The 16,267-nt window shown below is 37.4% G+C and overlaps 1 long non-coding RNA gene across 1 annotated transcript in view; it reads left to right on the forward strand.

Annotated features, from left to right (window-relative positions):
* Positions 1 to 2,410: 2,410 nt before the first annotated feature.
* LOC309871274 overlaps positions 2,411 to 16,267 on the forward strand; it is a 28,323-nt gene continuing 14,466 nt past the window's right edge. The window contains exons 1-3 of the long non-coding RNA XR_014315164.1: positions 2,411 to 2,522; positions 2,991 to 3,070; positions 9,685 to 9,803. This is a non-coding gene — a long non-coding RNA (uncharacterized lncRNA). The remainder of the gene's footprint in view (positions 2,523 to 2,990; positions 3,071 to 9,684; positions 9,804 to 16,267) is intronic.

The raw sequence follows: 16,267 nt of genomic DNA on the forward strand, positions 1-16,267 counted from the left end.
AATCCCTATTAGTGACAGGACCCAAAGAAATTCTAACAGTCCGCTATTCCCTCAGTGAATAGGGATATCATTCCTCTCCCAGTGGTTCACAATTACTGATTGGATAGGAGCGTACTTATGAATGGATCCTTGCCGGCACTGGATTTGGCACATACCCCTTCCCTGGGCCAAGTCATTACCATCATCACACCTTGACACAAATTCTTATCTTATTGGCTATTAACATAGTCTACAAAACCTCAGCCAAAAGGAATGCCAGTCTAGTTGGAAAAATAATCTAACAGTATTTTCTCATGATGGATGATGTTAAAAACACATATTTTCCCCATTCAAATTCCATGTCTCTTCTTTGGAGATTAGCAATGCTTTCTACCTAAGAAAACATCCAGTTAGTCAAGGGGTTTGGGAGCTGGTGTTTTCCTCCCAGCATACATGCTACCCTTTCTGTTGGTAACAGCACCCAGATTTCCTTGGGAATCATGTACAGTCTCAGTGGGGTCATTACACAAGATGCCATGACTACCAATAATTCACTCACCCATCTCCTCTTGAGGGACATTTCAGTTATTCCAGTTTTTTTGTTATTATAAACAGAATGGTGATGAATATTCTTTTGGGGCTTAAGTTAGCCAAAGGGGGTTTCTGTTGCTTGCAACCACAACATATAATTTATCTATGGGAATACAGAAAATCCCCAATTATCATGTATCGTTATTTATAGATGTAATTCATTGTTCCTTATTAGGAACAAATTGTTTTACAAGTATAGGATTTCAGGAATTCCCAAGGGCACTATAGCTTACTGTTCTGCTTTCACAGAGAGAAACTAGTGCTCTCACTTTAGTTTCTGGTCATCTATCATCTACCAATTGTGGATTTAATTATAAAAGACTTTAATCAACTGACTTCTCTTTCCTTCTTAATGAGAACTGAATAGGTAGTTACCTTGCTAGTTAAAAAAAAAAAAAAAAGTCAGGGGTGACACAAATTGCTAATAAATATTTGCGAAAATGCTCAAACTCATTAGCAATCATGGAGATGCAAATTAGGACCACAATGAGATACCGTTTATATACTAGATTGGCATAAATTAAGACATCTCATAATATTAAAGAGTGAAAATGTGGATATATTTGTTCATATATGTCACTGAAAGGAAAGCAAACTGAGAGAATCACTCGGAAGAAATGTAACAGTGTGTGATAAAATGGAATATTCACCTGTTTTACAACCCAGAGCAATAATCAAATAAACTTTTGCCCATGTGTCTCAGGAGACATGAATAAAAATATTCATAGCAGTTCTGTTCACAGCAATCAAAAAAAAAAAAATCTAGGAAACAACTTAAATGCCCACCAGCAAGGAAAAAAAAAAAAGTGGATGAACAAATTGTAGTATAGTCACATACTAGGAAATTAGAGGGCAAGAAAACAGACTAGAACTTCACAAACAACATGGGTGCATCTTAAATATTGAATAAAAATATCAAGTCCCAGCAGAGCATGCAAGGTGTATCATTTGTATATAGCTCAAAGAGACCATCAAAATCAAGCAACACTCTATATGGATGTATGTGTATGTGGGAGAGAGACAGAGAGAGAGAGAGAGGAGGGAGAATGATTTTTAAGTAAAACAAAGCAACACAAAGTTCATCCTTAGGCTTGGAGAAGGCAGAAGCACATGATATGGGAGGAGTGTATAAGCAATTACAACAAGGTTTGGTTCTATAATTGAGGGATGAATTTACACTCATTCATTTTACTATTCTACTTCATTATTTATGTGTATGCTATATTACATATATCCTCATACTGAAGAATATAATAAAGAAAAATAAGCCAGAAGTAATAGTTTCATCCAAGGATGTTATAAGAGCCTAGGACAACGCTATAGATATCTGGGATATATTTTGAGTTTCCTCTCACTCAATACCTCAATAATCTCTCTTGATCTCTCTCTCTCTCTCTCTCTTTCTTTTTTTTGGGGGGGGGGGAAGGAGAGGGATCTGATTCATATGTTTTTCATAGGCCTCTTCCCAGTGAGCAGTCTGCAGCATTCTAACCACTTACTAGTCTATAAACTGAGATAAGTAGAGTGAAAAGGTAACCGATCTCTTATAATTTTGCTAGTCACACATGTTTAACGTGTACATTTTCTTCATAACGGAAGAGCCCATTTCTATCAGAACCATGAGGTTAATGTATTCTTTCCTTTCCAATCTCCCACCCCCATACACTAACCAACCCCTCTGGGAAAAAAGCTTTTATCTTATCAGAGGCCGATGCTTTGGGGATAATGCAGCAATATTTTATTATTGCTGCTAATATGTGCATGTGGCTATAGATGGAACAATAGGCAAAGAACATTGCTTTGTTCTATGAAGTCATAAACCCACATTGACCAGCTTAAATGGCTTCTTTCCTTCGACAGCTGCCTTCTCAAAGGTCTGGATATGCTGAGGTCTGAAGAGGTCTTTGGAAGAGATTCTTGCCCACAAAGAGAAGAGAAGAAGCCTGTCTAAGGCTAGTACAGCTAAAACGGTTCAAGTACCCGATTTGTAAGAGTATGGGAACAGCCTTGGTCACTGTGAGTTTAAAAAGGTCACAAATTGTTAACAATTATATTGCCTGGGCTTAAAAAGTGAGGGAAGAAATGGATTAAGTGGTCTGGCATACACAAAAATGTGTTTTTCTGGCTAAATCTTTGTCTCAGCTTCTCCTCCACTCATATCATCTGTACCTTTCACAATAAAAACTTGGACTAGAATGCTCATCCATATTTATATTATCCTGTTATGTTATGTTATGTTATGTTATGTTATGTTATGTTATGTTATATTACGTTACGTTACGTTACGTTACGTTACGTTACGTTATGTTATGTTATGTTATGTTGAAAGCAACCCAATTTGCTAATAGCTTGTTGTTCTCTAGTTGCATTTCCCCCCGGCCTAATAGCATTTAATTCCATCTTAGGGTTGCTTTCTTCAGGGGATGCTGATTGAGAGCTGGACTTCAAATCTCTTCTTTCTTGGGAATAACATAAATAAGGAGCAACAGCAACAACAAAGGTGAGCAGACAGTAGAAAGTGGATATTGTGTCACAGAGGCATACTAATATGAAATCACTGACTACAATCTTATAGCAAACATTCATGTAAGTTATTTTTTTTAAATAAATGATTATTTCCCTATAGAACCAACCCTCACTATGGCAAATACCAATTATTTTTTTAAAGCTATCCCAGATATACTGAATCAATCAGGAAAGTCCAGGTTATGCTGCAGTAACAAAAGAGACCATATATCCCTGTGGCTTAAAACACAAAGGTGTAATTCCTGCACTGACTACATATCCTTCACAGGCTGGCTGAGTCCTCATCTCTATATCATCCAACTCTGGAACCCAGATGTGCAAAGCCAACATTATATTAAATGTTGCTGATGGCTAAAGCTCATGAAAAGAGGAAGTGATAGTGGTGATTCTTGTGCAGGCTCTTAAAACTTACAACCAGAAATTATATCCAAAACTTCCTCTCACATTTCAGTGGTTAGAGAAAAGGCCAATCCTAACATAAAGGAGGCAAGGAAATAACCTATCAACTGCCTATAAGTAGAAAAAGACAAATATTTTGCAGACAGTAGACACTGAAATACATCATCTTAACAGTCCCCAGAAATGTATTCCTCACAAGCTGTAGGGTAGGCATGGCTTTTAGCAGGTTAATTTTTGGTGCTTACTAAAGCACAGGGCTAATGCTGATGAAAAAGTGTGGGCAGATGGAGACACTCCTTAAATCAGAACCCAAGTCTGGCGTTGATACTCTGATTGGATGGTTACTACTTCCAGACCCCTGAATAAGGTTCTCAAAACAATTTCATAATATGAAACCAATGTTACTGGTAATTTTAGAATTATAGCTAGTAGACTTTCCATTTTTAATATTCAGGCTAAAGTGAACATTTCCAAAAGAAATTTTATCTTCTGAATTAATATATACCAAAATATTTCAAGCTATGGGCACAGAGAAAAATTATTCATTATTTTTAAGGAGCCAAGAAAAGAAAATGTTGTAACTGGGAACTTTAAAAGATGAATGTGAAAAGCCAAAATGCTATAAATGTTCTCTATATGCCAGAAACGCCTGAACTTTCCATTTTTACTAAATTACATCTAATGTAAGCACATTTGGCCTTTTCCTTGCTTCTTCATACTATGATATTCCAATCAAACTGTTTCAATATAAACTAAATCTTGATCCAATACTATTATCTCAACCAGAAGCTCATTTTAAAGCAATATAACCTTTAATGAGATAGATGTACAATGGGTATGAGCAGTGCTATACCTAAAAGGCTGTTTTTCCAGAAAAGGAAGATATATTTAACATATTATTCTAGCATCACCTTCACATTCTACTTGCCAAGGAATTAGGGGCAATAGCCTATGTGAGTTTCCAAAGAGTAGAAAGGTTCTGCTATGAACTTCTTCTCCTTCCTTCTTCTTTCTTTTATTTTCTCTCTCTCTCTCTCTCTCTCTCTCTCTCTCTCTCTCTCTCTCTTTTTTTTTTTTTTCCTTGATTTTCCAGGAGAGAAGGGAGAGCACTGGGGCCCATGAAGTATCATTATAACCTCCCCTTGACATTGAAAGCAGAGCAGGGAAAGAAAAGAAGTTAAATCCAAACAGGAAAGACTCCCTCCAGTTTTAGTATATGCAAGTGCTCTCTCTCTGGGACAGGGATCAGCAAACTTTCTCTGTAAAGAGCTAGATGGTTAATTTATTTGGCTGTGCAGGCCATGAGGTCTCTGCTACAAATATCCAATTCAGTCACTGTAGTATGAAAGCAGCCATAAACAATATGTAAACAAAGGAGTATGACTCTGTTTCAATAAAACTTTATTTATAAAAACTGGAGACTCAGGGTGGTTGCCCTGGGAGACTCAGGGCAGTTGGTTAGGCATCCAGCTCTTGATCTCAGCTCAGTTCAAGATCTCAGGGTTGTGAGTTCAAGCCCTTCATTGAACTCTATGCTGGGTATAGAGCTTATTTAAAAAGAAAAACAAAACAAAACTGGAAACTGGTTATATTTGGTCCATGGGCTTTAGTTTGTTGATCCTTGCTCTTGGTAAGAAATACAGCTTAATATTCAAATCTGAGATATGGCCATGGGTCTGCCCAGCTTCTCATGTTCTCTTATGTCACCCTACTGCCTTAAAAAAACATAAAACAAAACAAAACAAACAAACAAACAAAAACACCTGTACCTTGCTTCTCCCTTCAAATATTGCTTTCTTTTCAGAACCATGATGGTTGTTGAGTCCTACAGGTGAAATTTCAGGAAAGAAAAGTTGTTTCCCTTTTTTTCTAGAAATTGATGTATATTTACCTATAAATCTCATCAACCAATATCATTTTTTAGCTAGTAATGTGTGGAAAGCTCTTTACTAGGTCTTGAGCCAATAAAAAGGGACATAGCAATCAGCCTTTGCCTCAAGCAGCTAATACTTTCGTTAGAAGTGTCATGAAAAGAGGCAACTTTGCATTTCTTTGACAGAAACATGAATGTGTGTGTAAGAACAGGTGAAAGAGGAGAAATGACAAATAGGTATCTGGAGTTAGAAAGGTGTCCAGGATCCTTAGAAATCAGAGGATTAGGAAAGTCATAAGGCTGGAAGGGTGCTGGAGAGCCTTGGGGAGAAAGCTTCATATGGAGAAGGAAGCACACACATTTGAAAAAGAGAAGGACATGACTTCTTCCCACTTCTAAATGATTTTCCAGTTAGTCTAACTTCCTTTCTCTAATAGACAAAAGTCAAAGCTTGAATTTCCCTTCATCTCCTCACCACTTTCCACCCTCGTCACTGCTCCTCACCCCAACTCCAAAGAGGAAAGTCCCTGATGTGGATCTAGACCAATAGCACTGCTATGTTCCAGCACCAAGGGGCAGGGGGAAGTGGGGGGGAGTGGAAGGTAGGGATGGGGTGAAGAGTCTTCCAGTGTGACTAGAAAAGATCTTTACATCTCAAGAGTACCTGTGGCACACACCCATTAAAACCCCACATTTGACTATTGTTCTTTGTCCCGGCTCTCCCTCTCTTCTCCCTTGTGGCTAATGTGGTAAGAAGGGCATGGAATTTCTTCCATATTTAAGGAAACAGCTCTAACCTCTGTTCAGATTAAGATCCCGGAAAATAGAGGCACTGGTCAGACCATTAAGTCTGTCCTGCTCTATATCAAAGCAACATCTGAGACTTATGTGGAAAAGTCCAACACACCAACATGAGAGGTTCCATTCAGTGGTCAGTATGAGGCAAAAGCTTATATATGTGCTATAGACTGAAGTTTTGTGCCTCATTCAAAAGTCATATGTTGAAGTCTAGCCCTCAGGGTGATGGCATTTGACCTATGGGAAGAGATTAGTACCCTTATAAAAGAGACCTCAGAGAGTTCTTTTGCTCCCATTCTGCCACAGAAAGAAGACAGCCATCTTTGAATCAGGAAGTAGGCTCTCACCAGACACTGAATCTGCAGGCAATTGACCTTGGAGTTCCCAGTCTCCAGAACTATGAGAAATAAACGTTTGTTGGCAAAGTCACCCAGTCTATGGTATTTTTGTTATAGCAGCCTGAACAGACTAAGGTAGTATTTAGTTGAATTTTTGTCTAGAATCTCCCCCCAGAACATCTCTCTTGAGCAGAAGTTTCTATCCTTTTCAGAGCAAAGATCAAAGATCCCTGTTTCATGCAGATGTGTTCATACACAAGGCAGAAGATCTCAGCCTCTTTGCTTGATTAGGTTAATAGCATGAAGTGTGACTATGACACTGAATGACAGGGAGAATTCTCAGCTGTGCCACCTCCCAGCTGTGCAAACTTGGAGAAGGTAATTAACTTTTCTGAGTTTCCAAATCTTCGTCTCCAAAATAAGCATTACTTGGTCTATGCACTTTACAGGACTGTTAGTAGGATTAACTAAAATAATGGTTGCACAAGTATTCTATAAATGGAAAAGCCATTTATAGTATGAAGAAGTTATAATCACTATTATGATTGACATTAGAGATTTTAATCAAACTAGAAGATAATGATTTTTTCTCAAGCACTGAGTAGAATACCCCTAAGCCAACATTAATGGTCCTAATAGATCAGGATAGCATTTATCAAACCAAGACTCTGCAGATTATGACTCCATAAGACCGAAATGGTTATGCCATTAAAAGGGTATTCCAGAGGATTCTAGAAATAGGACAGTGGTAGTAGCAGCCTAGCTGCTAGATCTTGCATAATCCCTAAAATATTGGCAGGCCAATTAAACAGCAAAACCGAAACTCATAAAGTAAGAACAAAACTAGATAGTAAAGTATTCCCATAAAACTCAAAATAGAAGCATGTAGAGATAAACCACCAACAGGTACAGAACAGCATGGTATCTTATCTATGCAGGTAAAAGCAGGAGGAAGCAATGGGGTGAAGAGAAAGCTGAAATGGTGACTAGGTATTCACAGAAAAGTGCACAGAGCTAATATGAGAACAGCAGCTGGATCTGGGAAGGATTTTGCGCACTTAGACAGTCTTGAAACTGACTTTTCATGACTTCCTTCCCAGACAGAACCCCATACTGAAGGGTCGAGAAGTAGAATCGAATTTGAGCATGTCAGGAATGATAGAGAGGAAGAAAATGTGGTATAGGTAAAAATGGGGAGGTAAGCAGGAATCTTTGAAGACAGCCACCATATTTTTTAAAACTACATAAAAACAACAGCAAAGATGGATCTGTGAAGCTTGAAAAGCTCTCTGAATCAAGCCACCTTATAAAACTAATTTCACATTAAAAAGATCCACAGAAAAATATTCTACACAAAGTTAATATCAGAAAAAGAACAGCAGAATATTACTATTGCAGAAAATAAAAGCATGCCAGAAAGACATATTCAAAATATAGATCAGAACTGTAGTATCCTATTCCTAAGTGAACTAAAAGACATTAAGGAAATGAAAGAAAAGGCATGAAAGAAAAACATAAGCCAGAATCAAAAGTCAGAAATGAGATGATAAACTAAAAAAAAAATTAGAATTTTTTTTAGTTAAAAAATTTTTTTGAAATCTTGAAGAGTAAACTTTTAAAATGACTGATTCCAGGGACACCTGGGTGGCTCAGGTGGTTAAGCAGCTGCCTTCGGCTCAGGTCATGATCCCAGCGTCCTGGGATCGAGTCCCACATCGGGTTCCTTGCTCAGCGGGGAGCCTGCTTCTCCCTCTGCCTCTGCCTGCCATTCTGTCTGCCTGTGCTCTCTCTCTCTGATAAATAAATAAAATCTTTAAAAAAAAAAATAAAATAAAATGACTGATTCCAGGAACATGGAAGGAAATACAGAAGATCAGATCAGAAACTTGATATACAGAAAGCAAGACAGTTCTCCACGATTAGCAACCATGCCCAAAGGACTCAAGACAAAACTGGAAGAGAGTCTTGTAGCCAGAGATTCAACAAGTTGAAGTTCAATAGTATTAGAACCGTGATGAATTAAAATCCATCAACTACGTTTTAACGCATGAGCTCATAAAGATATTTGCCCAATGAAAACACTTTAAGTTAGAAAATTGGGGGAAAGCTGAGTAAAACAGATTTTTTTTTCCCTATGGGACTTCTCAGAGCTATTAAAATGTGTTGTATATCTTTGAAACAGGAGATACACTGAATGCTATCAAGTCTAAGACTTGCATTTGTTTTTTACACTTTAACATCTGTGAAATTGGACTGCATCTTCCAATCAATGGCATGACATAATTTAATTAGCAATGCTTTTTCTTTCTTAGTAGTACATAAAATAATGGTGCATCTTACAATCAAAGCTATCTTAGATTCTGTGAAACACAATAGCATGCTTCCCTTTCCATTCCTTCTATTACCAGTATTTTTTCCAAAGCACACATATTAATGGATCTGTGCTCAAGAAATGTTATATTTGAATAAAGGTACAGATCACATATTTGCCCTCAAAATCTCCCAAAACTCCTCTAACATACAAACATTTTATTTCTCCGCCTGGAAAAACACGTTTACTTTTGGTAGCTTACCTGTGACAACGCTGAGCACATCTCCCGCTCCACTGTGGGCAATGACTTCATCCTAAGTATTTTCTTAACTCATCCCAAGCCTAAACAGCCTTTTATAGGTAGTTATTTTTTATTGACTAACTGGTGCAATTAATTTGCTGTTGTGATTTCCCTTAAAAGAAATGTAATGAAAATTTTGGTTTCATCTTCTTTCTTTTTAAAAATTTCTATTACTCTAGGGTCTAAGAGGACTGGAGTAATGTATTCTCAAATGATACCGGGGTTACATGGTCCAAAATACATCTCCTCTCACAAGGCCACTTTGACAATGCTGGAGAAAGCTTATCCTTATGGAGAGGCCACTAAGTTCAGATTTAGTGGATTCATAACAGAAGAACAAGATAGACATTTTCAGCTAGAAACCCAGCTTATACAAAAATAGGGTAATAAAAACCAAAGCTCCGACTACACAGCCATGATTATAGAAACATGACGAATAGATCACCAAGGAAGCTGACCGCCACCACCTCCTCACCTCTTCACCACACTCATTAGCTGCTGACAGCTGTGTGGGCATTGGTGCCAGCGACAGGGCCACTGTGGAAACTATTGAAGCTTTTTCTTTCAGGTCACTTCTAGAAAGTCACTGAAGAGGAAGGATCTTTTTCCCAACCACAAAACTGAGTCAGACAACGTGTACCCAGCATGAAGTATGGACTACTACCACCGATTTCTGCTTCAGGCACTGTAAGGAGGAGATCATCTTAATTCTAGGTCATCTAGGAAGCAAGAATGAAGAGCCAGATACATGGGTGAATGGGTGGGTGGATGGAATGATGATAGTTAGACAGATAGATAGATAGATAGATAGATAGACAGACAGACAATTGCTGTACGTATATGTCTGTATAATAGTTACAGGTGTATCCTTCTCTTATTCCTGTTCCATCAAACAGCTCTGCCTTTACTCCCTGAGGAGTAGGTTGGTTGGATACAACCAACTCCAGAGGAAACTTTTCTCTTTGTCCCTCTTTTTCCCTCTCCCTCTCCCTCTCCCTCTTTCCTCTCCCCTTTCTGATTCTCTTCGAACTAAAAAAAGTGGGGGAATGAGTGGCATTAAGAGTTTGAAACAAATGGTCAGAGTTGGTGGGAGGACAATTGTTCCTGTTCTTTCTTTCTACTTCAGTGCTTGCTCAAAAAAAAAAAAAATGTAATACTTTATTTTGGGGGTGGAAAATGAAAACGCACAGTGAATAAAATGTATAAACAGAGAAATGATACTGGAAGTAAGAGTCCCAAGTTTGAGTTCTAATTCCAATTTTTCATCACAACTTAGAAGTCTGTTGAGGTAAAGAAGCCTAAGTATGCCCTGGGCAACACAATGACCCTTTTTGTCAAGAGCACACAGCTCCCTCCAGATGGCTTCACAACACTTGTCAGAAATCATCTTGGGATCCCTATGTCTAAAGTGGCCTTATGGACTCATGAGAGTTGGCCATGCAAATGGAGAGCAGTGAGGTAGCCTAAGTCTGCCCTGCAGCAACAAGATGTCCCCAATGCACAACCCTGGGAGCCAGCCCAGGGTCATTGGAATGGACAATTCCAGAGTCCCATGTACCCAGATCATGGCCTAGAAGTCTCCTAAGCATCACGGACAGAAGACAGAAGGCAGTTCTCACTCTCTTTTTCCCCATCCTGCTTTCAAATGAGCATTACCTTACAACATGAGTGATATTTTAGTGTCTATGTATGAGTATACTTGCCAGGGTTTGCTTGTCATTTACTGACTGTAGGAACAATGCCCTACACCTCTTCATATCACCTAATACAGTCCTACACACATTAGCAATCACCTAATACAGTCCTACACACATTAGCAGGCACACAAAAAAAGTCCATGTAAGTAATCGTTGATTTTAGAACTCTATTCCAAAATTGCCTAGATGTTTCTGCCTATAGTGGGTAAATTTGTACCCTATACATGCATGTGTAGAAGACCACAGATATTTTTCATCCCACCCGCACTACTTGGTTAGTATCTATACTCTTACTTCCCTGGAATCACCTTCTTGCTAGACTCATGCCCAATATGCTGTGGGACTTGGGTTGTCTATTTTTCCCATCAAGATTCACAGAGTTATCTGGTACTTTACAAGCTTTTGAAATTGGACAGTTTCAGTTGTGCAACAGTCCCAAATACATGAGTTTATACACCAATAAGAGGAGCTTATGGTTTCTATATTTTCTGATTTCACAACATAGTATACTAGTTTCAATGAGTAATTTTTGGTTTTTACCAAATTCGTCTTTTACTTAAAGCTTCTTTATATATGAAACTCTAGAGAAATGTTTGTGGGAACAGAAATGTGCCAGAAAACTCAACCATATAAATGAAAAAAGAAACAAACTATCATGCTGATAGGAAAAGCACATATTTATAGGTTGACTATCTGACTGGAAAGCAGAAATAAAGTAAAAATGTTCAAGATAAATCTCTGCATTTTGGACACTGGCAAGCCAATTCCCTATTACCAACATTTATGGGGATTTTCCTTTTCCTAATAGTTACAGAATATCAAGACACTGAGACAATTTTTCCTTCACGAAGTAGAATTAGCTTTCCATCCTCCTCCTCCTCCCCCGTATTAGCCATCTCCCCAGCGGCTACACACAAGAACCATTTATATTTACATTAAAAATGATTTGGCCTATGTACACTGCATTGTTTGACAGGAAAGATGGATGTTCGCTTATAATTAAGTTTCAGCATAAATGACATCATTCAGGAAGATAAGAGTTCCCTTATTCCCTCTCTGCTGGTTTTCTCATAGGATGCGGTGGGTTGTATGAAGACTCCAGTGATTTTTCTAGGCCTTCTCATCAACAAACAATTCTGCAGCCATTCAGTTACCTCTGAAAATCTGGAGGGAATTTTCCCTGTCTAATTCATCATATCTCATTCATATCTCTTGTTTCTTTGCTTTTGAAAAAAAAGGGGTATAGAGCCCTGCCACTTGATATATGGTCTGAAGCAGCATAGGCATCTTGTAGAAGTTTACTAGAAATGGAGGATTCTGGACCCTCAGACCTATGGAATCAAAATCTGCATTTAAAAAAGATCCCCAGGTGATTTTTCTACATACGACAGTTTGAGAAAATGCTGAGCAGAACACACATAAATAGGTACAACAGGCAGCTTTGTGGAAAAGGTGCATTGTTTGAGGTTTTCTCTGTCTTTAAGCATCAAGCTTGGAGGACTAGGTTTTCAAACTCTCACACATCCCTTTCCCCTACAATAGGAGGAAACCTATAAAATCATTTTTTTCTTGTATACATCTCACCTTACTCTGTATGCATAACCTAATCTTCCCAACCAAGTTATAGGGCAGCAACCATATAAAAATAAATTATTCCATCTTTATTGTGAATTTTAAGAATTTTTATTTATTCATTTGACAGACGGAGATCACAAGTAGGCAGAGAGGCAGGCAGAGAGAGTGGGGGGAAGCAGGCTCCCTGCTGAGCAGAGAGCCCAATGCGGGGCTCGATCCCAGAACCCTGAGATTATGACCTGAGCTGAAGGCAGAGGTTTAACCTCCTGAGCCACCCAGCCCCCCCACCTTTATTGTGTATTAAATACATTTAAGACATTATACCAGATATTAAAGATGGTATTACAGAGATATATAAAAAATATCATCCTGGCCAAGAATAAGGATTTGTTTGTTTGTTGTTTGTTTGTTTCCCATCCTTTATCATCCTGGAACTATAAACTCCAACAAAGCAGAGATCATGTTTTTCACTGTTGTACCTGCAGCTCCTTCCACATATACACAAGAGAACTGAAACATGTCTACACAAAGCACATCAATGTTCATAATAGCATTTTTAATAATAGCTAGGAAGTAGAAACAATACAAACACCCAAACATCAAATAATACAAGACAAACAATACAAACATCAAATAATGAAAGATTAAAGAAAATATTGTGTATACATAGAGCGTAATATGGCATAAGTGAATAAAATACTGACACATGCCACCGGATGGATGAACCTTGAACATTTTGCACTAAGTTTAGTTTAAGAAATCAGACATAAGAAACCGCATATTGTAAGATTCCATTTACATTAAATGGCTAGGATAAGTAGCTCACGTGGACAGAAAGTAGATTAATGGCTTTCAGAGGCTTGGTTGAGCGGGGAATGTGTGTGGCTGCTAATAGTAACAGAGTTTCTTCTGGGAGTGACGAAAATATTCTGGAATTATAGAGTGATAATGGCTGTGAAACTTTGTGAATTTACTAAAACCCACTGAACCCACCCACTTTAAAAGGTGAATTTTATGATATATGAATTATATCTCAATTTACATAAAAATGTGTGTGACAAAAACATAAACAATCACCCCTTTTAAAATTGTTTACTTTGTTTTAAAAAAATGGCATCTCTTTCAGTCATTTTATTCTTTAATGGTACATTCCTTGAGGGTACATTGCCAAAACAGACAGATGATTCAAGATATTGGTGAAGGACCCTAACAAGTCCTTTTGTGAGAAAGTTGATTTCCAACTTTTTGTTATCAAGGAAATTGCGGGAACAACTAATCAAGTTATCAGATAGAAATAATTTTTGATGATAAATCACAATATAATTTTCAATGTAACTCAGAATAATTTCAAGGAACTGAATGGACACCATTACAAAATTCTCTCTATATGCACCTACTTGTTTATGCAAACAAGTTTTTTCAGAATTTACATTTATTATCATGAAAAATAAGAATAAGATGAAATCTTCATCATTCTGTAATAATATTCTATAATATATGAACAAATTGGAAAAAAGCTCTATCCATTTCATTAAGAGATGTTTCCAATAAATTTTACTCTTACCTTTAATAATATTTTAAGCTTTAAAATATATTCTAATTATTTTCAATCAGTTAAATACCACAGGTATTTGTAATGTTAACTCAGAATAAATATTTTAATGCTTAAAACCCTATGATTACAGGACATTTGAAAAAACAATAATAAAGCTTCAATTTATGTGTATATTTCTGTGACAGAATTTTGATTGGATAATCAATAAAAGGCTTTAAATCATAAAACAGTACCCATACAAAATTCCAACTGTTAAAGAACTTATTCATGCATTTTTAAATAAAATAAAATTTAGATTTTATTATATAGAGAGAAAAAAGGTAAAAACTTTTACAAAACTTTTTATTATGAAAAATTTCAAACACCAATATCTTTAGCCCGAGAGATAAGGGCTTACTTAGGCTATAAGACCATGTGCATTTTGAAATTACTATAAGGATTTGACCCAGAAGGTTTCTTTAAGAAGATAATCACAAGGTACAGGAGAAAGATTCCAAAACAAGCATAACAAGGAAGAAGAAAAGACCCATCCAGGGTGTGTGATCAAATGGATCACACTAGGGGGTCCATTAGGAACCCTCTGAATTTCCATGTAAGATGCACTCTGAAATCATCCAGCAGTTTTGTCCCCCATTAGTAAAGAATTATCCCATGGAGTGTGAACTTTCTCACACTTTCAAATTTGTTCATGCATCAGAGTGATGTGCAAGGTTTCTGCAGATGTTCTCTGTGGCAGGAGAGATGCGTGGTTCAGCTGAGGCCTGGTACTGCTCCTGGGATTACTGTGACAAATGGCTAAGGCGAACCCAAAGCATGTATGGAAGGCCTAGGAGATTACCAATGCACAAACTAAAGAAAACAGAATGCTGTAATGAACATCAAGATGCCCAGTCTCCAGCAATGACAGTTATCTTCCTTTATCTATATCTCCATCTGCATCTTTACCTCCAGCTGAAATTTGAAGTAAATCCCAGAAATCATGTCATGTCATCTGCATATATTTCAATAGAGATCTCTAGAAGATAAGATGTCTCTCTCTTTCTATCTCTTTTTTTTTTTTTTAAAGATTTTATTTTTTTATTTGAGAGAGAGAGAGAGAGCAGGAACGGGAGGGAGAGGCAGAAGGAGAAGCAGGGTCCCCACTGAGCAGGGAGCCGGGACGGGGCTTGATCCCAAGACCCTGACCTGAGCTGAAGGCAGACAGCTTAACCGACTGAGCCCTCCAGCCCCCCTTAGAAGATAAGGACTCTTTTTTGGCAAAACTCCAAGTGTTAGATTGTCTTTTCCCTGAATTCTTGAGAGAGTATATTATTTTACTTATAACCATCTTTTGACTGTCCTTTTCTGGATTTTTGAGATAAACAACCCAGTCTCATCAAAGAATGGTGCCTTAAAATCCAATCTACATTCACCTATGGCTTCATTTGACTTAGCCTGTTAGTTGCAGGGGGAGAAAAGGCAAAAGACACAAAACACACAATGACAATGAAACGAACAACAAAAAACTCACTTCCCAAGTAGACATTTGGAAAGGAAGAGATATAAAAGTAAAAAAATTATGGGCTGCATTCCCATTTTTCTCTACCAAGAGATCTATGTACCAAAAATCATATAATCAAAGTAAAATTTTAATGAATTATGATGCATTCTAGGATTATCTGGTGCCTATGTTGACGTATGTCTAACTTTTGCTTTCTGTACCAGGCCTTCAGCTTCCCTCTGGAGGTACATCCAACTACCTATTAGGGATAAGAGCGTGTGTTCACTCCAAGTTTAGAACCCACTAATGCTCCATAGGTATAGGGTTACAAACCAACTTGAATCTTTCGATGTTCAACTTGGTTTGTTCTTGGCAAACCTCAAAAAACTTAACGGGGCTCAAAAGATTTCTTGGACATGGACTTTAAGAAAAAGTATTTTGATGAGTAAAGCATAAATGGACCAGAACCCATATGGATCAAATTTTCCTCAAAATGCATATGGGTTTAATAATTAATGGAAAAAGTGCTTCTAGTATGCATTTGGGGTTTTATCAAACCCCAGATATTTGGGAAAAAAAATAGTTTGATAGGTTCAAAGAACCCAAACTCTGATTTGATGCACCCACATTAATATCTCAGTGTTGCATAAAAATGAGAACTATTTAGGTGTAATGGAAAACAGAGGCAGAACTTGTTCAAAATTATGTGAATGGAAGAAAATAACGTAATGCTACAAAGTTCATCGTTGTTCATATTTATTTTCATAAATCCTCCTTTTGAGAATTTCCAACAATCTTTTAACTATACTCTATCTTAGCATATTAAGGGTTTTGAAAGAAATTA

This window comes from Mustela nivalis (assembly GCF_964662115.1).
Source record: "Mustela nivalis genome assembly, chromosome: 8".
NCBI lineage: Eukaryota > Metazoa > Chordata > Mammalia > Carnivora > Mustelidae > Mustela > Mustela nivalis.